The sequence below is a fragment of the Hyla sarda genome, chromosome 4 (assembly GCF_029499605.1).
Source record: "Hyla sarda isolate aHylSar1 chromosome 4, aHylSar1.hap1, whole genome shotgun sequence".
In the NCBI taxonomy this organism is placed as follows: Eukaryota; Metazoa; Chordata; class Amphibia; order Anura; family Hylidae; genus Hyla; species Hyla sarda.
In genome coordinates, this window is record NC_079192.1 from 22241227 (window position 1) to 22265913 (window position 24687).

Genomic DNA, 24687 nt, shown 5'->3' on the forward strand with positions numbered 1-24687 from the left:
TCATGGAATACATTGAGAAACAATTAAATAGAAGTTTTTTTTTTTTGTTTTTTTTTAAAGCACGTTTCAGATATTTAGTTTTTGCTGCGTTCACGTTACAGTAAAATTGGCATGTTATCTTTATTCTGCAGATCAGTACGATACCCGTTATATAATTTTTGTTATGTTTTAATACTTTAAAAAAAAGGTAAAACTTAAATTAAAAAAATGCTTTAAATCCCCATATTCTGACCCCTATAAGTTTCTTATTTATCTACAGACAAAACAGAACCCAATGGAAGCTGTTATGTCCTTGAATTCCCACTTTTTATTCCCTTAGAGAAATACCAGAATTTCCATTTGAATATGACTTAACAAAAAAAGTCTTAAAGTTTTAAATGTGTCATAAATGAAATTAGTTTTACATGGTAAAAAAAATATTTGAAACAACATTTAAAATTACATAAAACTAAAATCTATGACCCTGACGTGATTTGAACACGCAACCTTCTGATCTGGAGTCAGACGCGCTACCGTTGCGCCACAAGGTCCTCTGGGTTACCTGTTATACTTTGCCGTCCAGTCTCGGACTTCATCTAGTTTTAGCCATGCCTCATATTTTGTTATTTCACTGTTTATATCATATTTATCCCCTTAAGGACACAAACCGTTTTTGGTCTTGAGGACACAGAAAATTTTCATTTTTAAATTTTTGTTTTTTTCTCTTCACCTTCTAAGTGCCGTAAATATTTTATTTTTCCATCAACAGAACTATATGAGGGCTTCTTTTTTACGCAACAAATTGGACTTTATAATGAGACCTTTCATTTTACCATAAATGTACAGGGGAACAAAAATAAATATTATTTCTGGCAGGAATTTGAAAGGAAAACCAGAATTTTGAGGGGGGGGGGGTTGTTTTTATGTATTGAAATTTATGTATTGAAATTAACTGTAAAAATAACATGTTTTCTTTATATTGTGGGTCAATACATTTAAAACGTTAACCATGGATACATGGTTTTCTATTTTTTAACCAAATACGTATGTTTAAAATTGACCCCTATTACTTTCTCATTTTTCCATATACAGGGATGTATGAGGGTAATTTTATTGCGCCAAGTTATGAAGTTTTTATAGGTACCACTTTTGCGTATACGAGATTTTTTGATCAGCTTTTTTTTTAAATTTGTACTAAGATGTGATTATTATATGTCATTATTATGAAAATTTTATCTTAATAGTTCATACATTTCCACACACGTATATACAAATTTGTTTGTTTGTTCATTTTTTTGTACTTGTATAATGGGAAATGGTAGTGATAAAAAAAATTTATTGGGAGAGGAGATTATTCTTATTTTAAAAATCTTTAAATTACTTTTTTTAATTTTTGAGACCCCAAAATGGGTCTATTTATCTATTGATTGCTTTTAGTGCTATTTATATGCACACCACTAATCAGTGATATCGGTGATCTACTCGTACATTTTGCCAGAAGGCAACAGAAGATCGCCGGAATCGGTTGTGCTGTGGGTCATCAGATGAGTCTCTCTCTGCTATTTTTACCCGCCAAGCTACACACCATTTAAAGAAAAAAAATGAAGTCTGGATAATCTCTTTAGGTGGGAAGGGAGTCACATGGCCCAGCTAATAAGAACAAGCAAATTGAACTGCTGACAATTCATACCTCATGATACTTCTTAACACCTTGGGGACGGAGGGTTTTCCAGTTTTTGTACTTTCGTTTTTTCCTCCTTACCTTTTAAAAATCATAACCCTTTCAATTTTGCACCTAAAAATCCATATGATGGCTTATTTTTTGCGCCACCAATTCTACTTTGTAAAGCCGTCAGTCGTTTTACTCAGAAATCTACGGCAAAATGGCAAAAAAAATCATTGTGCGTCAAAATTGAAGAAAAACGCCATTTTGTAATTTTTGGGGGCTTCCGTTTCTACGCAGTAAATTTTTAGGTAAAAATTACACCTTATCTTTATTCTGTAGGTCCATATGATTAAAATGATACCCTACTTATATAGGTTTGATTTTGTCGTACTTCTGGAAAAAATTATAACTACATGCAGGAAATGTATACGTTTAAAATTGTCATTTTCTGACCCCTATAATTTTTTTATTTTTCCGCGTACAGGGTGGTATGATGGCTAATTCTTTCCACCGTGATCTGAAGTTTTTAGCGGTACCATTTATGTATTGATCGGACTTTTTGATCACTTTTTATAAATTTTTTTCATGATATAAAAAGTGACCAAAAATACGCTATTTTGGACTTTGGAGTTTTTTTGCGTGTACGCCATTTACCGTGCAGTTTAATTAACTATATATTTTTATAATTCAGACATTTCCGCATGTGCCAATACCACATATGTTTATTTTTGTTTATACAGTTTTTTTGTTTAATTGGGAAACAAATTGGGGTGATTCAAACTTTTATTAGGGAAGGGGTTAAATGATCTTTATTCACTTTTTTTTTGCAGTGTTATAGCTCCCATAGGGGGCTATAACACTGCACACACTGATCTTTTACATTGATCAATGGTTTCTCATAGGAAACCATTGATGAATGATTCTGCCGCTTGACTGCTCATGCCTGGATCTCAAGCACTGAGCAGTCATTCGGCGATCGGACAGCGAGGCGGAAAGTAGGACTTTCCTGCTGTGCTGCAAGCTGTTCAGGATGCTGCGATTTTATCGCGGCGATCCCGAACAGCCCCCTTAGCTAACCGGCAATGTTTTACTTTCACTTTAGACGTGGCGTTCAACTTTGAACGCAGGGTCTAAAGGGTTAATAGCGTGCGGCACCGCGATCAGTGCCGTGCGCTATTAACCACGGGTCCCAGCCGTTGTTAGAAGCCGGGCCCAACCCGCTATGACACGGGATCACGGCGTTGACCTGCGTTATAGAAAGGGAGTGGGCGGAGGGCGTATAGGTACACCCTCTGTCCCCAACAGGTTATGGGTACGTTCACACGTATGCAGATTTGATGCACAGGATTTTCTGCTACAGATTTCAATGTAAATTAAATGACTGAGCACAGCTTCTAATCGCCAAATCTGCGCAGGATCCTGTATGTGTGAACGTACCCTAAAGGGGTATTCCAGGTATTATTTTTTATTTGACTGTGATACAGAGGCTATAAAATTAGTGTAGATAAAAATATAGTGTCTGTAACTGTGTTTCATGGTGGTCTTGCCGTCATATGTCAGATAGTCATGTCTGGAACTCTCCTAATATGTGTGTCTATGGACACTACTTAAAGGGGTACTCCGGCCCTAAGACATCTTATCCCCTATCCGCTACTCGGGACCCCCCCAATCTCTCATGCTGCACCCAGCTGTGTGAGCTGCATGCAGTGCTTGAGGCTATGAGTCTGAAGTCCCACGACCACAGGGCCAGATGTGACGTCACTCCCCGTCCCCTCAATGCAAGTCTATGGGAGGGGGCGTGACGACCCCCGCGATCAGACATCTTATTCTTTGGATAGGGGATAAGATGTCTTAGGGCCAGAGTACCCCTTTGATGTAAATCTAGCCTCACCCAGCTATATATAGGCAGTTTACACACTCTTAGCAGATGAGGGATGCAGTGCAGAAGAACTGAATGCCTATCGATACGACTGGCACTGTTTTGGTTGCATCATGATTAACCACCACTAGCCTTTAACCCTTTCCCGACCCATGACATACGTGTACGTCATGGCTCGGCTCCCATTCTATGACGCCGTGGCCCCGCGTCTAGCAACGGCCGAAACCCATAGCTAATAGCATGCGGCTCTGATCACGGTGCCGTGCACTATTAACCCTTTAGACGTGGCATTCAAAGTTGAACGCCACATCTAAAGTGAAAGTAAACTAATGCCGGTTAGCTCAGGGAGCTGTTCAGGATCGCCGCAATGATGTCAGCTCCAGGTACGGGGCTCTTATCATACTATTGTATTCCTATGCTCTTTATACCACTGTGAGGACATTTTAACTACTGCTGGAGTAGTACTAAGGTCATGACTATTCCATTAAAGACTTAGTCATATGGGTATACCTTGTGCTCTTATCTTGGGGTGTATGTTTTTTGTGGGTTAGGGATACTGTCTATGTCTTTTTTGATATTTGTTAAAGATTGTATATATTTTTGGACTATAATTGTAGTTATTTCAGGTAACATAGTTCATAAGGTCGAAAAAAGGCCAGAGTCCATCAAGTTCAACCTATAACCCTAATGAGTCCCCACTGAGTTGATATAGATCTAGAATCCATAACCTGCAATGTTATTATTCTCCAAAAATGCATCCAGACCCCTTTTAAAATATTTTACAGAGTTCCCCATGACCACCTCCTGGCAGAGAATTCCACAGTCTCGCTGCTCTTACAGTAAAGAACCCCCATCTGTGCTGGTGTAGAAACCTTTTTTCCTCTAGACTTAGTGGATGCCCCCTTGTTATAGATACAGTCCTGGGTATAAATAGATCATGGGAGAGATCTCTGTACTGTCCCCTGATATATTTATACATAGTTATTAGGTCGCCCCTATGCCTTCTTTTTATAAACTAAATAACCCTAATTCTGATAATCTTTCTGGGTACTGTAGTCCTCCCATTCCCCGTATTACCCTGGTCGCCCGTCTTTGAACCCTCTCCAGCTCCACTATATCTTTCTTGTACACTGGTGCCCAGTACTGTACACAGTATTCTATGTGAGGTCTGACTAGTGATTTGTACAGCGGTAGAATTATTTCCTTGTCGTGGGCATCTATGCCCCTATTGATGCACCCCATGATTTTATTAGCCTTGGCAGCAGCTGCCCGACACTGGTCACTACAGCTAAATTTACTATTAAAGGGTACCTTTCATCAAAAAAACTTTTGATATATTATAGATTAATGTATGCAGAATAACTTTCCAATAGCATGTTATTAAAAAATATGCTTCTTTCTATTCAATTTTCCACTTTAAAAAAATGACCACTAGGGGTCTCCCTACCAGTCCTTTTTTTATAGATTTCAGACTCATGCTGGAGTCCTAAATCTCAGACTGCAGCCGGGACACAGACAAGCACAGCACTGCTCCCTGGCAGTGAGCAGTGCTGAGTTTGTCTGTGTTCTGGCTGCAGTTGGAGATTTAGGACTCCTGCATGAATATCGGAACTATTAAAATAAAATGTTAATGATACCGTACAGTGAACGGTGTGAGCGTAAAAAAAAAAAAGGTCTCATACCGCCGCTTATACGGAAAAATGAAAAAGTTATAGGTCTTCAAAATAGGGGGAATTTAAACGCACTAATTTGGTTAAAAAGTTTTTGATTTTTTTAAGCGCAACAGTAATACAAAAGTATGTTATCATGGGTATCATTTTAATCGTATTGACCCAAAGAATAAATAACACATGTCATTTTTACCATAAATTGTACGGCGTGAAAGCGAAACCTTCCAAAATTAGCAAAATTGCCGTTTTCTTTTTAATTTCCCCTGTTACTATAGAGTCCCTGAATATTAAAAATAAGGGTCTGTCTATTATATTACTTAATTCCTTTAGAACACGGGGGTGAATGTTATCTGGACCGGGCGATTTGTCTATTTTGATTTTTTGTAGGCGGCACTAATTATTCCTGGGTAAGACAGGTGACCTGTATTTCTTCCTGGGTTAGACAGGTGACCTGTACTGGGGAGTTTACCTTACCTTATCTCGCTGTATTTCACCTGGCATTTCAATTTCCTCGGTGAATACAGTGGAGAAGAATTTGTTTAACATATTTGTTTTTTCCTCATCCACATTTATAATTTCTTCCTCATCATCATAAGAGGCATGGCTACAACTGTGAGTCGACTGTGTGTCAAATATGCAAGAAGACCTCGTGGCGCAACGGTAGCGCGTCTGACTCCAGATCAGAAGGTTGCGTGTTCAAATCACGTCGGGGTCAATTCTTTTTTTAAACTATTAAGGACATCAGGCGTAAATTTACTTCCTTGATGTTCAGGCATAAATGTACAAAACTTACAATATGAACAAAAGGCAATCAAAAAGTCCCATCAAAACAAAAATAGTACTGATAAAAGTAACAGATCAAGTTGCATAGAATGAGCCCTATTACAGCACTGTATATAGAAACAAAACAAGTTATAGGGGTCAGAAAAGGGCAATTTTAGACATACTGATTTAGTTAACCCCTTAAAGGGTTACTCCGGTGGGAATTTTATTTTATTTTTTTTTAAATCAACTGGTGCCAGAAAGATATACAGATATGTAAATTACTTCTATTTAAAAATCTTAATCCTTCCAGTACTTATAAGCTGCTGTATGCTCAGAGGTGTCAGCAGAGAGCACTGTGGTCATGACAGAAAAGAAATTCAAAAAGAAAAGAATTTCCTCTGTAGTATACAGCCATTAATAAGTACAGGAAGGATTAGGATTTTTTAAAAAGAAGTAATTTACAAATCTGTTTAACTTTCTGGCATCAGTTGATTTTATGGGACAAAAACCAAGTGGTCCAATCCTGCATGGAGTATCACATTCTTTTAAAGAGTGTATTCTGATTTGCTGCCTTGTTTATTTGCCTCAGTAATTGATCTTCTGCCTCTTCCATTATGTTTGGTGGCTTATAGAAAACCCCTATCAGAATATTTTTATTTTTATCTCCATATATTTCTATCCATAATGACTGCACATTATCGTCTCCCTCCCAAATATCCTCCCGCAGTGCGGCCTTCAGACTCGATTTCACATAAAGATAAACTCCTCCCCAACAACCAGTGGTGCCACTAAAATTTATAATGTATATGGCCCTAATATTAACAACTCGGATTTCTTCTCCAAATTGGAGACTCAAATCTTGGCAGACCCTATTCCCGAGAAAATAGTGGCAGGGGACTTTTAATTCGGTGGTTTGTCGGGAGGAAGATAGACGTTCCAATGTTAATACTCCCTCTTCAATGTCAAGGGGCAATAGACAGGACACTGTCTTACCTACTCTGCTGACTAATACCTCTCTGTTTGACACATGGCACACTCACCACCCTACTGAACGACAATATTCATTTTACTCACATGCACAGTCCTCATGGTCACGCATCGATTACATATTTGCCCACACTGGCATGGCATCCTGCATATTAGAATCGCACATAGAAGATATGATAATATCTGATCATTCACCAGTTTGTATAGTACTTGCAGAGACATATCCTAGGGGTAGCGACTTTGTGTGGCGGTTCCCAGCTGCACTATATAAAGATGATGATTTTGCAAAGCTCATACAGGGATGGTGGATGGAGTTTATGTCGGACAATAGTCAGCATTACAATGACCCATTTTTATTATGGGACACAGCAAAAGCCGTATTGAGAGGACGCATGATTTCTTATGTAGCTGGTAAAAAGAAGGAACTGACTATTAAATACTCAAAAGCGAGTGAAAAATTGAGGCAGGCCTACACCGCATTCCTGGCTTCTCCGAAGCAGACACATAAACAAGCTTGGATTGAGTCTAGGAAGGAATTTGACAACTGGTTAACGCAGAGAGAACGCCTCTATCACATCCCTATTACACAGGTTTGGAAATAAGTCTGTTAGATTACTGGTGAACCTGGCGAGAGGACAGCGTCCTCTTCCACATATTCTTTCCCTCAGAGATTCAGCGGGAGGAATATTGAGAGATCCCTGGGCCATAGTAAACTACATGGGTCATTACTACGCCAAATTCTATGCAAACACTACCCCACTCAGTATACCAATTGACTCCTTACTTCAAAAGGTTGACCTGCCCCGTTTATTGGGGGAAGAATTGGAATCCCTGAATGCACCTATCACCCCAGATATTGTAACACAGGCCATGCGAGGTCTTAAAAATTCCAAAGCACCAGGCCCAGATGGATTACCAGGTGAATTTTATAAGCTACTACAAGATCAGGTTTCACTCACTCTTTCAATCCTTTATAATAAAATACTGGAGGAGGGCACTATGCCGGAATCGGCAATGAGCTCTTATATTAGATTACTGCCCAAACCTAACAAAGACTTACTGGACCCAAGTTCCTACAGACCCATCTCTTTAATAAACGTGGATTGTAAGATAATCTCGAAGATTATGGCGGACAGACTTTCAGTGTTCCTCCTTGCCCTCATATCCCCAGTCCAAGTGGGTTTCATCCGGGGCCGCTCCGCTGTTCTTAATATTCGGACAGTATTAACCGTACTGGGCACTGTTCAGCACTGCTCTCACCGGGCTGGCTGCCCCACATTACTAACTCTTGATGCCGAGAAGGCGTTTGATAACGTTAGCTGGCCCTGGTTAGGAGCGGTGTTGGACAGCATGAATGTTACGGGACAGTTTCGGGGTCTCCTGCAGGCTTTATTTACCTCTCCGAAATCTAGACTTTACTTACTAGGTTTCCTGTCCCCGGCTTTTCCCGTTTTTAATGGCACAAGACAGGGATGCCCACTCTCCCCTTTACTATTCAATATAGCTTTAGAACCCTTGGCAAGATATTTAGCCTCTCCTGGGGTATTCAAGGACATAAAAGTCGGTGAGGGGGAATCCAAATTATCATTATTTGCTGATGATATTCTTTTATACTTGGCAGATCCCATTGCCTCAATCCCTAAAATATTGGCTATATTGGAGAGTTTTGGGCAATACTCTTGTTATCACATTAATGCACCCTTGTGCGACCGCCTAGTCCATATCTCAGCGGTGTAAAATTGTTGGGTATACCGATAGCCACGCAAGCCATCACATATTTGGTAAAAAGGTAAATCACAGAGCTCCTTGTATACCCTGAATTGCTCACCAATAATCAATAAGATACAAACTGAACTACATCACTGGCATAATTTGCCTCTCTCACTTTTGGGCCGCTGCCATCTTATCAAGATGTGTAGTTTTCCAAAACTTCTTTATCCACTACAAACAATCCCCTTACTCCTAAAGCATGATGATATTAAAACTCTTCAATCTACGTTCACACAATTCATCTGGGCGGGGGAAAAAAATTAGAATCGCGCGCTGGATACACTTAAGCTATCAGCCTGGGAGGGAGGGGTGAACTTTCCCGACTTCAGAGGATATAACATGTCATGTATAATGAGACATGTGATGGATTGGTATCATGGGACTTCGTATTACTCTAACACACTCCTTGAATCTCAATACGCAGCACCATGGCATCCAATGGCATTATTGCATTGTAAACTTTCAAAATTACCCTTAGTTATTAGACGATCTCTACTTTACAAAGACACTATTGCTGCCTGGAAGGCAATTAGAACCAAAATGGGTCTCTCCTATACTTGCTCCAAACATCTGTCCCCATGGTATACTCCTGATTTTGAACCAGGTTTGGACAATGTATTGTTTCAAGTATGGAAGCATAACGGAATCACCAAGGTGGGAGATCTTATACATGGTGATAATGGTACATGGTTAACCTTCCAGGAATTACAAGATAAATACAGCATTCCGAAAACACATTTTCTTCCATATGGTAAAATTAAAGCTTACCTTAATTCTAGATTAGTGGATGTTACTAAAGAACAGTCTTCCAATGAATTTGATTCAATTCTCACTTCCACCTCTAGTAGATCCCTATCTAGTCTCTACTCATGTTTACGAAAGTGGTTTACCCGGGCTTCTAGCAAGCCGTTGGGTGCCAAATGGACATCTATATTGCATTCCCCCAATATTACAAAACATATCTTGGCAGGTTGGGAAAATTTCAGGATACATGTCAAAAATGAGAAGTGGAGGGAATCACAGCTTAAACTCTCACACAACGCTATTTACGCTTTCACTCTGCCACCAACCATTCATAAACCTGACAGGAAAGATCATTGCCCGAAATGGAACGCCTACAAAGCTGATCTCTATCACTGCATATGGCAATCACCACTTGTTTTAGATTTTTGGGAGCGAGTCTCAGCATTACTGAATAGATGTCGTACATTCCAGAACATTGGCTACAATGAAGCTCTATTACATATTTTGGTCAGGGGCTCAGAGGAGGCTTACTCTTATCTAAATCTCTCGCCAATTGTCCATACAATTCTCATGCAAGCCAAGCTGCTCCTTTTACAGGACTGGCTTTCTCCATCGGTCCCTACCTTATTGCACTTGATTGAGGCCCTGAAACAGCTCTTCTACATAGAGCATCGCAAAATATTATTGCGTAAAGAAAAATTAGCAGAAAAGTTTTTTATAAAATGGAAGCTGTTTCTTACCTACTTCTTTTCTAGCACTGAGAGGATAACTATAATGTGCCCGTTTGTTAGTACACAATGGTACGCTCTAGAAGAATTGACAGGCTCCCTAGGGGCTTTAAAGATACCATGAGGCCAAATTAAAGGCAATATAGGTGTCTAGTATAATATTTTTTCACATTTTCACATGGAGAAAGGGGGGTTTTTCTTTTTCTAAACGGTTAATGCACTTAGTTCATGAGTTATTACAGCAACCCGGTTGTTGTCCCCAAGACAACTAGTTAGGCATGGTATAAGACCTCTATGTATATTACTGCTAGCTATATCAAATGTCTGACTAGTGTTACGCCGAGCGCTCCGGGTCCCCGCTCCTCCCCGGAGCGCTCGCTTCACTCCCTCCGCTGCAGCGCTCCGGTCACGTCCTCTGACCCGGGGCGCTGCGATCCTGCTGCCAGCCGGGATGCGATTCGCGATGCGGGTAGCGCCCGCTCGCGATGCGCACCCCGGCTCCCCTACCTGACTCGCTCCCCGTCTGTTCTGTCCCGGCGCGCGCGGCCCCGCTCCCTAGGGCGCGCGCGCGCCGGGTCTCTGCGATTTAAAGGGCCACTGCGCCGCTGATTGGCGCAGTGGTTCCAATTAGGGTTTTCACCTGTGCACTTCCCTATATTACCTCACTTCCCTTGCACTCCCTTGCCGGATCTTGTTGCCTTAGTGCCAGTGAAAGCGTTCCTTGTGTGTTCCTTGCCTGTGTTTCCAGACCTTCTGCCGTTGCCCCTGACTACGATCCTTGCTGCCTGCCCCGACCTTCTGCTACGTCCGACCTTGCTTCTGCCTACTCCCTTGTACCGCGCCTATCTTCAGCAGCCAGAGAGGTGAGCCGTTGCTAGTGGATACGACCTGGTCACTACCGCCGCAGCAAGACCATCCCGCTTTGCGGCGGGCTCTGGTGAAAACCAGTAGTGGCTTAGAACCGGTCCACTAGCACGGTCCACGCCAATCCCTCTCTGGCACAGAGGGTCCACTACCTGCCAGCCGGCATCGTGACAGTAGATCCGGCCATGGATCCCGCTGAAGTTCCTCTGCCAGTTGTCGCTGACCTCACCACGGTGGTCGCCCAGCAGTCACAACAGATAGCGCAACAAGGCCAACAGCTGTCTCAACTGACCGTTATGCTACAACAGTTGCTACCACAGCTTCAGCAGTCATCTCCTCCGCCAGCTCCTGCACCTCCTCCGCAGCGAGTGGCCGCTCCTGGGATACGCTTATCCTTGCCGGATAAATTTGATGGGGACTCTAAGTTTTGCCGTGGCTTTCTTTCCCAATGTTCCCTGCATCTGGAGATGATGTCGGACCTGTTTCCCACTGAAAGGTCTAAGGTGGCTTTCGTAGTCAGTCTTCTGTCCGGAAAAGCCCTGTCATGGGCCACACCGCTCTGGGACCGCAATGACCCCGTCACTGCCTCTGTACACTCCTTCTTCTCGGAAATCCGAAGTGTCTTTGAGGAACCTCCCCGAGCCTCTTCTGCTGAGACTGCCCTGTTGAACCTGGTCCAGGGTAATTCTTCCGTTGGCGAGTATGCCGTACAATTCCGTACACTTGCTTCAGAATTGTCCTGGAATAATGAGGCCCTCTGCGCGACCTTCAAAAAAGGCCTATCCAGCAACATTAAAGATGTTCTGGCCGCACGAGAAATTCCTGCTAATCTACATGAACTTATTCACCTAGCCACTCGCATTGACATGCGTTTTTCTGAAAGGCGTCAGGAACTCCGCCAAGATATGGACTCTGTTCGCACGAGGCGTTTCGTCTCCTCGGCTCCTCTCTCCTCTGGTCCCCTGCAATCTGTTCCTGTGCCTCCCGCCGTGGAGGCTATGCAGGTCGACCGGTCTCGCCTGACACCTCAAGAGAGGACACGACGCCGTATGGAGAACCTCTGCCTGTACTGTGCTAGTACCGAACACTTCCTGAGGGATTGTCTTATCCGTCCTCCCCGCCTGGAAAGACGTACGCTGACTCCGCACAAAGGTGAGACAGTCCTTGATGTCTACTCTGCTTCTCCACGTCTTACTGTGCCTGTGCGGATGTCTGCCTCTGCCTTCTCCTTCTCTACAGTGGCCTTCTTGGACTCTGGATCTGCAGGAAATTTTATTTTGGCCTCTCTCGTCAACAGGTTCAACATCCCAGTGACCAGTCTCGCCAGACCCCTCTACATCAATTGTGTAAATAATGAAAGATTGGACTGTACCATACGTTTCCGCACGGAGCCCCTTCTTATGAGCATCGGATCTCATCATGAGAGGATTGAACTTTTGGTCCTCCCCAATTGCACCTCGGAGATTCTCCTTGGACTTCCCTGGCTTCAACTTCATTCCCCAACCCTGGATTGGTCCACTGGGGAGATCAAGAGTTGGGGGTCCTCTTGTTCCAAGAACTGTCTAAAACCGGTTCCCAGTAACCCTTGCCGTAACTCTGTGGTTCCTCCAGTAACCGGTCTCCCTAAGGCCTATATGGACTTCGCGGATGTTTTCTGCAAAAAACAAGCTGAGACTCTACCTCCTCACAGGCCTTATGATTGCCCTATCGACCTCCTCCCGGGTACTACTCCACCCCGGGGCAGAATTTATCCTCTCTCTGCCCCAGAGACTCTTGCCATGTCCGAATACGTCCAGGAGAATCTAAAAAAGGGCTTTATCCGTAAATCCTCCTCTCCTGCCGGAGCCGGATTTTTCTTTGTGTCCAAAAAAGATGGCTCCCTACGTCCTTGCATTGACTACCGCGGTCTTAATAAAATCACGGTTAAGAACCGCTACCCCTTACCCCTCATCTCTGAACTCTTTGATCGCCTCCAAGGTGCCCACATCTTCACTAAATTGGACTTAAGAGGCGCCTATAACCTCATCCGCATCAGAGAGGGGGACGAGTGGAAAACGGCATTTAACACCAGAGATGGACACTTTGAGTATCTGGTCATGCCCTTTGGACTGTGCAATGCCCCTGCCGTCTTCCAAGACTTTGTCAATGAAATTTTTCGTGATCTGTTATACTCCTGTGTTGTGGTATATCTGGACGATATCCTAATTTTTTCTGCCAATCTAGAAGAACACCGCCAGCATGTCCGTATGGTTCTTCAGAGACTTCGTGACAACCAACTCTATGCCAAAATTGAGAAATGTCTGTTTGAATGCCAATCTCTTCCTTTTCTAGGATATTTGGTCTCTGGCCAGGGACTACAGATGGATCCAGACAAACTCTCTGCCGTCTTAAATTGGCCACGCCCCTCCGGACTCCGTGCTATCCAACGCTTTTTGGGGTTCGCCAATTATTACAGGCAATTTATTCCACATTTTTCTACCATTGTGGCTCCTATCGTGGCTTTAACCAAGAAAAATGCTGATCCCAAGTCCTGGCCTCCTCAAGCAGAAGACTCCTTTAAACGACTCAAGTCTGCCTTTTCTTCGGCTCCCGTGCTCTCCAGACCTGACCCTTCCAAACCCTTCCTATTGGAGGTTGATGCCTCCTCAGTAGGAGCTGGAGCTGTTCTTCTACAAAAAAATCCTTCCGGGCATGCTGTCACTTGTGGTTTTTTCTCTAGGACCTTCTCTCCAGCGGAGAGGAACTACTCCATCGGGGATCGAGAGCTTCTAGCCATTAAATTAGCGCTTGAGGAATGGAGGCATCTGCTGGAGGGATCAAGATTTCCTGTTATTATCTACACCGACCACAAGAACCTCTCCTACCTCCAGTCGGCCCAACGGCTGAATCCTCGCCAGGCCCGGTGGTCTCTGTTCTTTGCCCGATTTAATTTTGAGATTCACTTTCGTCCTGCCGATAAGAACATTAGGGCCGATGCTCTCTCTCGTTCCTCGGATGCCTCAGAAGTTGATCTCCCTCCGCAACACATCATTCCACCTGACTGCCTGATCTCCACTTCTCCTGCCTCCATCAGGCAGACTCCTCCAGGAAAGACCTTTGTTTCTCCACGCCAACGCCTCGGAATCCTCAAATGGGGTCACTCCTCCCATCTCGCAGGTCATGCGGGCATCAAGAAATCTGTGCAACTCATCTCCCGCTTCTATTGGTGGCCGACTCTGGAGACGGATGTTGGGGACTTTGTGCGAGCCTGCACTATCTGTGCCCGGGATAAGACTCCTCGCCAGAAGCCCGCTGGTTTTCTTCATCCTCTGCCTGTCCCCGAACAGCCTTGGTCTCTGATTGGTATGGATTTTATTACTGATTTACCCCCTTCCCGTGGCAACACCGTTATTTGGGTGGTCGTTGATCGATTCTCCAAAATGGCACATTTCATCCCTCTTCCTGGTCTTCCTTCTGCGCCTCAGTTGGCTAAACAATTTTTTGTACACATTTTTCGTCTTCACGGGTTGCCTACGCAGATTGTCTCGGATAGAGGGGTCCAATTCGTGTCTAAATTCTGGAGGGCTCTCTGTAAACAACTCAAGATTAAATTAAATTTTTCCTCTGCATATCATCCCCAGTCCAATGGACAAGTAGAAAGAATTAACCAGATCCTGGGTGATTATTTGCGACATTTTGTTTCCTCCCGCCAGGATGACTGGGCAGATCTCCTTCCATGGGCCGAATTTTCGTATAACTTCAGGGTCTCTGAATCTTCCTCCAAATCCCCATTTTTCGTGGTGTACGGCCGTCACCCTCTTCCCCCCCTCCCTACCCCCTTGCCCTCTGGTCTGCCCGCTGTGGATGAAATTTCTCGTGACCTTTCCATTATATGGAGAGAGACCCAAAATTCTCTCTTACAGGCTTCTTCACGCATGAAGAGGTTCGCGGATAAGAAAAGAAGAGCTCCCCCCGTTTTTTCCCCTGGAGACAAGGTATGGCTCTCCGCTAAATATGTCCGCTTCCGTGTCCCTAGCTACAAGTTGGGACCACGCTATCTTGGTCCTTTCAAAATTTTGTGTCAAATCAATCCTGTCTCTTATAAACTTCTTCTTCCTCCTTCTCTTCGTATCCCTAATGCCTTTCACGTCTCTCTTCTCAAACCACTCATCCTCAACCGTTTTTCTCCCAAATCTGTTCCTCCCACTCCTGTTTCCGGCTCCTCGGACGTCTTCTCGGTCAAGGAAATTTTGGCTGCCAAAAAGGTCAGAGGGAAAAATTTTTTTTTAGTAGACTGGGAGGGTTGTGGTCCTGAAGAGAGATCCTGGGAACCTGAGGACAACATCCTTGACAAAAGTCTGCTCCTCAGGTTCTCAGGCTCCAAGAAGAGGGGGAGACCCAAGGGGGGGGGTACTGTTACGCCGAGCGCTCCGGGTCCCCGCTCCTCCCCGGAGCGCTCGCTTCACTCCCTCCGCTGCAGCGCTCCGGTCACGTCCTCTGACCCGGGGCGCTGCGATCCTGCTGCCAGCCGGGATGCGATTCGCGATGCGGGTAGCGCCCGCTCGCGATGCGCACCCCGGCTCCCCTACCTGACTCGCTCCCCGTCTGTTCTGTCCCGGCGCGCGCGGCCCCGCTCCCTAGGGCGCGCGCGCGCCGGGTCTCTGCGATTTAAAGGGCCACTGCGCCGCTGATTGGCGCAGTGGTTCCAATTAGGGTTTTCACCTGTGCACTTCCCTATATTACCTCACTTCCCTTGCACTCCCTTGCCGGATCTTGTTGCCTTAGTGCCAGTGAAAGCGTTCCTTGTGTGTTCCTTGCCTGTGTTTCCAGACCTTCTGCCGTTGCCCCTGACTACGATCCTTGCTGCCTGCCCCGACCTTCTGCTACGTCCGACCTTGCTTCTGCCTACTCCCTTGTACCGCGCCTATCTTCAGCAGCCAGAGAGGTGAGCCGTTGCTAGTGGATACGACCTGGTCACTACCGCCGCAGCAAGACCATCCCGCTTTGCGGCGGGCTCTGGTGAAAACCAGTAGTGGCTTAGAACCGGTCCACTAGCACGGTCCACGCCAATCCCTCTCTGGCACAGAGGGTCCACTACCTGCCAGCCGGCATCGTGACAACTAGTTTTTTGGTTCACCTTCAGTAGCCAAATAATATAATATATAAGTGTTTTGTGTGACAGTTGTACCGCCATGTCTAAAGGTCAACTCTCCATGAGCTATGATGGTCTCCACATGGCATTACCTCGACTGTACTTTGGATATTGTTCTTACGTGTTGGCTTTTGTATTTACCTTCCTTATGACCCAACTGCAATGTGAATCATATTTGGTTGTTTACATTGTGAAAATAAATAAAATATGTTTAAAAAAAAAGATAAACTCCTCCCCCTTTCCATTTTGTCTGATCCTTCCTTAATAGACTATAACCCTGTATGTTGAACGCCCAGTCACAGCTATCGTCCAACCAAGTCTCTGTTACACCCACTATGTCATAATTCTCCTCAGACATCAACCACTCCAGTTCCTCTGTTTTATTGGAAAGACTTCTGGCATAAGTCAACATGCAATTCAATGGTGTATGTTTGTTCTTCCTATAAAGCCTATCCCTATTAACTATTCTAACTAGAGATGAACGAACTTACAGTAAATTCGATTCGTCACAAACTTCTCGGCTCGGCAGTTGATGACTTATCCTGCGTAAATTAGTTCAGCTTTGAGGTGCTCCGGTGGGCTGGAAAAGGTGGATACAGTCCTAGGAAAGAGTCTCCTAGGACTGTATCCACCTTTTCCAGCCCACCGGAGCACCTGAAAGCTGAACTAATTTATGCAGGAAAAGTCATCAACTGCTGAGCAAAGAAGTTCGTGACGAATCAAATTTACTGTAAGTTCGCTCATCTCTAATTCTAACCCCTCCCTCCACTCCATCCCAACATATATTGATAAGTCCCCCCTCTCTATCTACACTATCTTCCCCCTCTATGTTGTAGGTTCCCTCCCCCCAGTCCCTAGTATAAACACTCCTCCACCCTTCTAGCCATCTTCTCCCCAGACACAGCTGCAACATCCCCATTGAGGTGCAGCCCGTCCCTACGGTAGAGCTGGTAACTGACAGCAAAGTCGGCCCAGTTCTCCATGAACCCAAACCCCTCCTTCCTACACCAGCTTCTGAGCCACTTGTTTATCTCCCTAATCTCCCGCTGCCTCTCTGGTGTGGCTCGTGTTACAGGTAATATTTCAGAAAATATTACCTTGCCTTAAGCTTGCGGCCTAAGTCCCTGAAATCATGTTTAAGGACACTCCACCTGCCTCTTATTTTGTCATTGGTGCCAACATGACTGCTGGGTCCTCTCCAGCCCCACCCAGCAATCTTTCAACCCGATCCACGATGTGCCAAACTCGAGCGCCAAGAAGACAACACACTGTTCGGCGATCCCGGTCTTTTTGACAGATCGCCCTGTCTGTCCCCCGAATAATCGAGTCCCCCCCACTACCAGTGCCTGTCTGTCCTGCCCTGCACTCCTCCCTCCCTCCTTACTGGAGAAGACACTCCCCTGGCAGTCAGAGGCAGAGTCCTGCTGCTGTACTGCTAGCTCTGAAATGGCATCCCCCTCATCTGCCAACCAGACAAACCTGTTTGGGTGTACCAGTTCCGAACTAGCCTCCTTGACACTTTTCCCTCTACCCTGTTTTCTAACTGTAACCCAGCTAACTGGTTGTTTGTCCTGCACCAGCGTCCCACTATCCTCACCCACATCTACCCCAGAGAGTACTTGCTCAGTGAGCAGGAGACTCCTCTCCAAGTTGTCAATGCGTCTCAGTGTTGCCAGTTGCTCCTCTAGATACAGGATCTGGGCTTCCAAATGAACAACTCGCACACATCTCACACAACAATATGCACCCTCAAACTGCTGTTCAAGGATTGCATACATTGTGCAAGATGCACACTGGACTGCCTTTTCCAACATGGAGGCCATACTAGATTTGGGGATTGCAAAAATTAACAGTAAAACAAAAACAATCAAATATTTTAATTAAAGTCCCTTAATTTTAAGTCCCTCTCACTTTTATACTTACACTCACTTGTATACTTCACACTCTTGTATACAGACACTAGCTCAAACAATTGCTTAGTGTACTTGCTTTTATAGTTACCAAATACCACCTTTCTCTTCCTTTGTCTGGAAGTGAATGCAAAAGGTAGAAGTTGGGTTGTGATACCTGTTGTTATATTGGTTCCTGTGAGAGAGTGTAGGTTTCTGGTTAGTGTCCCAGTAGGTATGGAGACCCCTAGTGTTGGGATTTTCTGTTGCCATTTTCATAATTAAATATTGAAAATTTTTTATACAACCATATTTCAACATTTTCATCAGTTACAACATATAAAAAGTTTTTAGATCTGACCATGTCCATTAAAATATTTAGCTCTATTCACTGTGCTGAGTTTAGGTCCCAGCTGCATTTCCTGAATTTTGTCTCTGCCAGGCTGCTGCTGCAGGAAACAATTTGTGAGCAGGACTGTAGGCAGGAAGGAGGACCCCTGGTGGCCAAACACGAAAAGTGTTTAACACAATATATTATTAAGAAGTATATTAGAAAGGTAATTCAAATATAATCTATGACATATGAATTTTTTTTTTTTACTAATGACAGACAGGTTCCATTTAAGGACCAGGTAATGATGAATGAATGGGCTTAGTGCTCTGGAGATGCTCTTTTGTACAGGAATCAATAATATTATATTTTAATAGTTCAGACCGCAGGATATACCAAATGTTTTTTTGTTTATTTTTTATTTATGGTTAAAGGAAGGTTATTTAAATGTTAATTACTGTAATTTCTGTAAAATTATATATAATTTGTTTTCTCTCATGTGATATGAGAAAAAAAACAAAAATTTTTTTTACAGAAATTTTTTATGGCTTCTTTTTGTTGCATCCGCCACAGGAAAACAAAAGCAGGTTACTCATGTGGCTTGTTGGTGTAGGGATTTTGATTTATGCTTTAGGTGTAAAAGATCCAGGGTTCAAATCCCGATTACTCCCACAATTTTTTTTTATATAAACATTTTTGCTTTTTTTTTTTGTTTGTTAATACATTATTTCTATATAATCATAAATATGATTGATATAACAAAATAAAAGGCGTGGCTACAACTGTGAGTCGACTGTGTGTCAAATATGCAAGAAGACCTCGTGGCGCAACGGTAGCGCGTCTGACTCCAGATCAGAAGGTTGCGTGTTCAAATCACGTCGGGGTCAATTCTTTTTTTAAACCTATTAAGGACATCAGGCGTAAATTTACTTCCTTGATGTTCAGGAATAAATGTACAAGACTTACAATATGAACAAAAGGCAATCAAAAAGTCCCATCAAAACAAAAATAGTACTGATAAAAGTAACAGATCACGTTGCATAGAATGAGCCCTATTACAGCACTGTATATAGAAACAAAACAAGTTATAGGGGTCAGAAAAGGGCAATTTTAGACATACTGCTTTAGTTAACCCCTTAAAGGGTTACTCCGGTGGGATTTTTTTTTTTTTAAATCAACTGGTGCCAGAAAGATATACAGATATGTAAATTACTTCAATTTAGAAATCTTAATCCTTGCAGTACTTATCAGCTGCTGTATGCTCAGAGGTGTCAGCAGAGAGCACTGTGGTCATGACAGAAAAGAAATTCAAAAATAAAAGAATTTCCTCTGTAGTATACAGCCATTAATAAGTACAGGAAGGATTAGGATTTTTTTTAAAAGAAGTAATTTACAAATCTGTTTAACTTTCTGGCATCAGTTGATTTTATGGGACAAAAACCAAGTGGTCCGATCCTGCATGGAGTATCACATTCTTTTAAAGAGTGCATTCTGATTTGCTGCCTTGTTTATTTGCCTCAGTAATTGATCTTCTGCCTCTTCCATTATGTTTAGTGGCTTATAGCAAAACCCTATCAGAATTTTTTTATTTTTATCTCCATATATTTCTACCCATAATGACTCCACATTATCGTCTCCCTCCCAAATATCCTCCCGCAGTGCGGCCTTCAGACTCGATTTCACATAAAGATAACCTCCTCCCCCTTTCCGTTTTGTCCGATCCTTCCTGAATAGACTATAACCCTGTATGTTGACTGCCCAGTCACAGCTATCGTCCAACCAAGTCTCTCTTATACCCACTATGTCATAATTTACTTAACCCCTAAAAGGGTTACTCCGGTGGGAATTTTTTTTTTAAATCAACTGGTGCCAGAAAGATATACAGATATGTAAATTACTTCTATTTAAAAATGTTAATCCTTCCAGTACTTATCAGCTGCTGTATGCTCAGGTGTCAGCAGAGAGCACTGTGGTCATGACAGAAAAGAAATTCAAAAAGAAAAGAATTTCCTCTGTAGTTTACAGCCATTAATAAGTACAGGAAGGATTAGGATTTTTTAAAAAGAAGTAATTTACAAATCTGTTTAACTTTCTGGCATCAGTTGATTTTTTGGGACAAAAACCAAGTGGTCCGATCCTGCATGGAGTTTCACATTCTTTTAAAGAGTGCAGGATAATGTTTGTATCTTTTTGTATGCTATTTGCTGAGGTGTATCCTTGGTTCTTCCTAGCACCTTTGTGCTATTGTCAATCCATTGAGCTGTATCCGTCCGAGTGAGGTTTTAGTGGTGCCGCCCGATTCCCCTTCTTTGACACGTACACACTGTAATGTATTGTTGTTCAGCATGGTTTCTTTTATAATGGTTGATGGAGCAGAGTGTTAGTGTAGCATGTGGTATAGTGTATAGCTTAGGGAACCTGTGCCCTATATTGTACTGTTTTTGTATGATTATAATTTATTGTATGAATTGTTTTGATGACTTAATGATCAATAAAGCTCTTTCAATACCTATTACAGTCTTAATCAGAGATTTCTTTTTCATCCGCCCTGGATATGCTAGGTGGTAGCTGGTAGGGGATAAGAAGTCAGATCGCCGGGGTCCCGCTGCTGGGGACCCCCGGGATCTCCTCTGTGGCACCCCGCTATCATTACTGCACAGAGCACACTTGCTCTGTGCGTAATGACAGGGGCCGGAGCATCGTTACATCATGGCTCCGCCCCCTCGTGCCGTCATGGCCCGCGCCCTCAATACAAGTCTATGGGAGGGGGCATGGTGGCCATCACGCCCCCTCCTGTAGACTTGCATTAAGGGGGCGGGCCGTGATGTCACGATGATCTGGCCCCTGTATCGCCCGTCATTAGCGAGTGTGCTCTGTGCAGTAATGATAGCGGGGTGCTCCAGTGGAGATCCCGAAGGTCCCCAGCAGCAGGACCCCGGCGATCTGACATCTTATCCCCTATCCTTTGGATAGGGGATAAGATGTCTAGGGGCGGAGTATCTCTTTAACCTTTCTGTAGAAATGAGATGTCTAAGGAGGTTGCTGAATGAAGAATCTTCCAGTTTACTCTTACAATTTGTACAAGTGCTAAAAACCAAGCCTTATCTATATAATTTAGTAAGTGTGTTTCTCTTGGACAGAGCCTTTATGAGACACAGAATTGGACACCACCTATTCTGTTTCTTATGGTCAGCGATGAATGATCCAGTGAATCTACAGTTCTCCCTAATCCTAGAGGCTTACTATCAATGTGTTACAACACATTATTCTTGTAAAACAGGCCCAGGCCATAAATAGGATGTAAATTTGTTTACAGGAGCAACATCAGAAATTAGGAACTTGAAATGGCCCTATAAGAGCGGCAATCTATTATATCTGTGTAACTCCGTGGTCACCCTGAAGAACATGTGTGTGGAGCACTGCAGTTTTATAAACTCCAAAATGAAGCCGTGTTGGTTTACAACTCCGATGTACACAGTGGAAGTGAATATGGGATCACCTTAAAGAGTAGTGATGACTTGTGTCAGGATATATAGACCAGTTGTGGAAATAAGAAGGCCAGGACCTCAGGATGATTTCATATGGCTGCATTTCAACAGTGGCACAGATGGGCCTTATCGAAGCTGTCTTGCAATTGGAGACCATCACAAATATCCATCTTGGCAGCAGCAACAGAGCAATCACTTTAGCTTTTAATGAAGAAGCAGTTTAATGATATTCAATTGGTTAAGGAACAAACACCCTGGATAGACTGTACAGCATGCTGTGGAGGAGTTCACCCTCTCCTGCATAGGGTATTGTGTGGCAACCTATGTCCTTGGCATTGGAGATTGACACAGTAACATTATGATCTGAGAGACGAGACAGCTTTTCCAAGTGGGTTATAGACACATTGTCCCTCATTTACTTAGAAAATCGGGTTGTAAGTCTATCTTGCTTTCTTACCCGACTGCTTTTTTCCCCTGGTATTTATTATTATGTTGCATCCTGTTTGTCGCACGTAGGTTTTGTTGGTTTTGGTTTCCAACTCCTCTGAGTTGTCGGGAAAAAAACCACAACAATTCAACAAATTCGGGTTGGAAACCTTTATAAATATGTGGGAAAGCTCAGAAATGTCGGGTTACGCCCCTTTTCGGGTTTGGGAGAATCCACATCGGGTCCGTCGGGAAAAAATGTTGCATCGTGTCGCAGACTGGCGCACGATGTCTGCGACATGGCGCAGACAAAGATGCGACAAAAAAACCCGACAAAATTAGTCGGGTTTAGAATAGTAAATGAGGGCCATTCTTGTCCATGTTTGGCTTCATCCTGACGTCAGATTTTTGCAAGTCATACAGCACAAGTGGCCGCACAATGAATTCAAGTTTGATAGGTTTCGATTCTTGTGTGAAAAGGCTTATAGTGTTGTGTGGGAGAACAAAACATTGTTCCTCAATATGGTCAGCCTGATGAAAGGGGCTGGACTGTCAAAACTGAATTCCTCTCTGGTCATCCAGTACATGAAGGATTCTCTGGGGGTTCAGCTGAGTAATGAGGAAGCTCTAAAGAATTTTCACATGAAGCTTGAAGTGGCCATTCACAAGGGCTGGAAGGCAAAACTGAACTAGTGGGTGCACAACTTAACCACAAACAACCGCAACATTTTGTAGCGGCTACATATCTTTCAGCTCTTTGGATTATGTGTCCTATACTCTACAGCAGGGGTGTTAAACACCCGTCCCGCGGGCCGAATCCGGCCCGCAAGACCTCGTCATGTGGCCCGCCACCGTCCGCCAGCGTTCACCTTTAATCTCGCTTTTTAAAAAAAAGAAAGCCGCCTCTTCAGTGCATGCGCGGCGATCCTTCTTCGGTCCTCCGCCTCTATGGTTGTATGCACGGGACGTCAGTGACGTCCCGTGCATACAACCATAGAAACGCGGAAGGAACAGGAGGACGGCAGGATCATCGCAGGAGGACGCGCGCAGGCCATGGTAAGTGACCGGCGGCGCGTTATCTTCTTCAGCATTCCGGTCACCGCCCGACCGGTCCTGGCACCTACTGCTATGGTCCATAGGCCATAGCAGTAGATGTGACCCCGGGCCGGAGGAGCAGTGACCGGATCACAGTGGGGGCAGCACACAGACATACAGCCTCCAGCCATACACTGTATATGGCTGGAGGCTGTATGTCTGTGGGGAGGGAGGGGGGGGTGCTGCCAACCTAATGTGGGGGGAACTATACTGCCAACTAATGTGGGGGAACATGCCCACAACTAATGTGGGGGAACATGCTGCCTACCTAATGTGGGGGGAACTATACTGCCTACCTAATGTGGGGGGAACTATACTGCCTACCTAATGTGGGGGGAACTATACTGCCAACCTAATGTGGGGGGAACTATACTGCCAACTAATGTGGGGGAACATGCTGCCAACTAATGTGGGGGAACATGCTGCCTACCTAATGTGGGGGGAACTATACTGCCAGCCTAATGTGGGGGGACATGCTGCCAACAACATTTTAACTGTAAAAGTTGGGGGTCGTCTTATACACCCAGATGTCTTATACGCCTGCATATACGGTATGTGGGGGGGGGAGGGGTCCTACAGATACAACCGGCCCTTTGATGGTGACCAAACTGCTGATGCGGCCCCCGATGAATTTGAGTTTGACACCCCTGCTCTACAGCTATATGTCAATGTTTTATATGCCTGTTATTTATGAAAGTTCATTAATTGTTCTCTTATTGTTGGGTTTTATAATTGTGATACTTTTTACACTTTGTAAATTTTATAGTAACAGTTAGAATGTTCAAATTTTATTGAAAAAAATTATACTTAAAATAATCATATAATCATATTCTGGCCCCTAAAACGTTTTAACTTATTTGTCCACAGAGCTGTATGAAGGCTTATTTTTTTGTGCCAGATATTTCCGCAGGGGGCAATACTAAATATGTTTTGTTTTTTCAAAATTGAGATTCTATAACCTGAAAAATTGTAAAAGGAGGGTTAATTAAATTTTAATACGTTTAATATATATATATATATATATATATATATATATATCTTTGTAAGGGTAGGGCCACACGTAACACATCTGCAGTGTATTTCACGCTTCAGAAAATAAGCTGCAAGTTCTGCTATGTTGTCACGATGCCGGCTGGCAGGAGGTGGATCCTCTGTGCCAGAGAGGGATTGGCGTGGACCGTGCTAGTGGACCGGTTCTAAGCTACTACTGGTGTTCACCAGAGCCCGCCGCAAAGCGGGATGGTCTTGCTGCGGCGGTAGTAACCAGGTCGTATC

The 24687-nt window shown here is 43.8% G+C and overlaps 3 non-coding genes across 3 annotated transcripts; 2 read left to right on the top strand and 1 right to left on the bottom strand.

Moving 5' to 3' along the window:
- Positions 1 to 458: 458 nt before the first annotated feature.
- On the bottom strand, positions 459 to 530 carry TRNAW-CCA (transfer RNA tryptophan (anticodon CCA)). The gene has a single exon. It is a non-coding gene; the product is annotated as a tRNA-Trp (tRNA).
- A 5307-nt stretch (positions 531 to 5837) lies between these two features.
- Positions 5838 to 5909, top strand: TRNAW-CCA (transfer RNA tryptophan (anticodon CCA)). The gene has a single exon. It is a non-coding gene; the product is annotated as a tRNA-Trp (tRNA).
- A 13309-nt stretch (positions 5910 to 19218) lies between these two features.
- On the top strand, positions 19219 to 19290 carry TRNAW-CCA (transfer RNA tryptophan (anticodon CCA)). The gene has a single exon. It is a non-coding gene; the product is annotated as a tRNA-Trp (tRNA).
- Positions 19291 to 24687: the final 5397 nt, after the last annotated feature.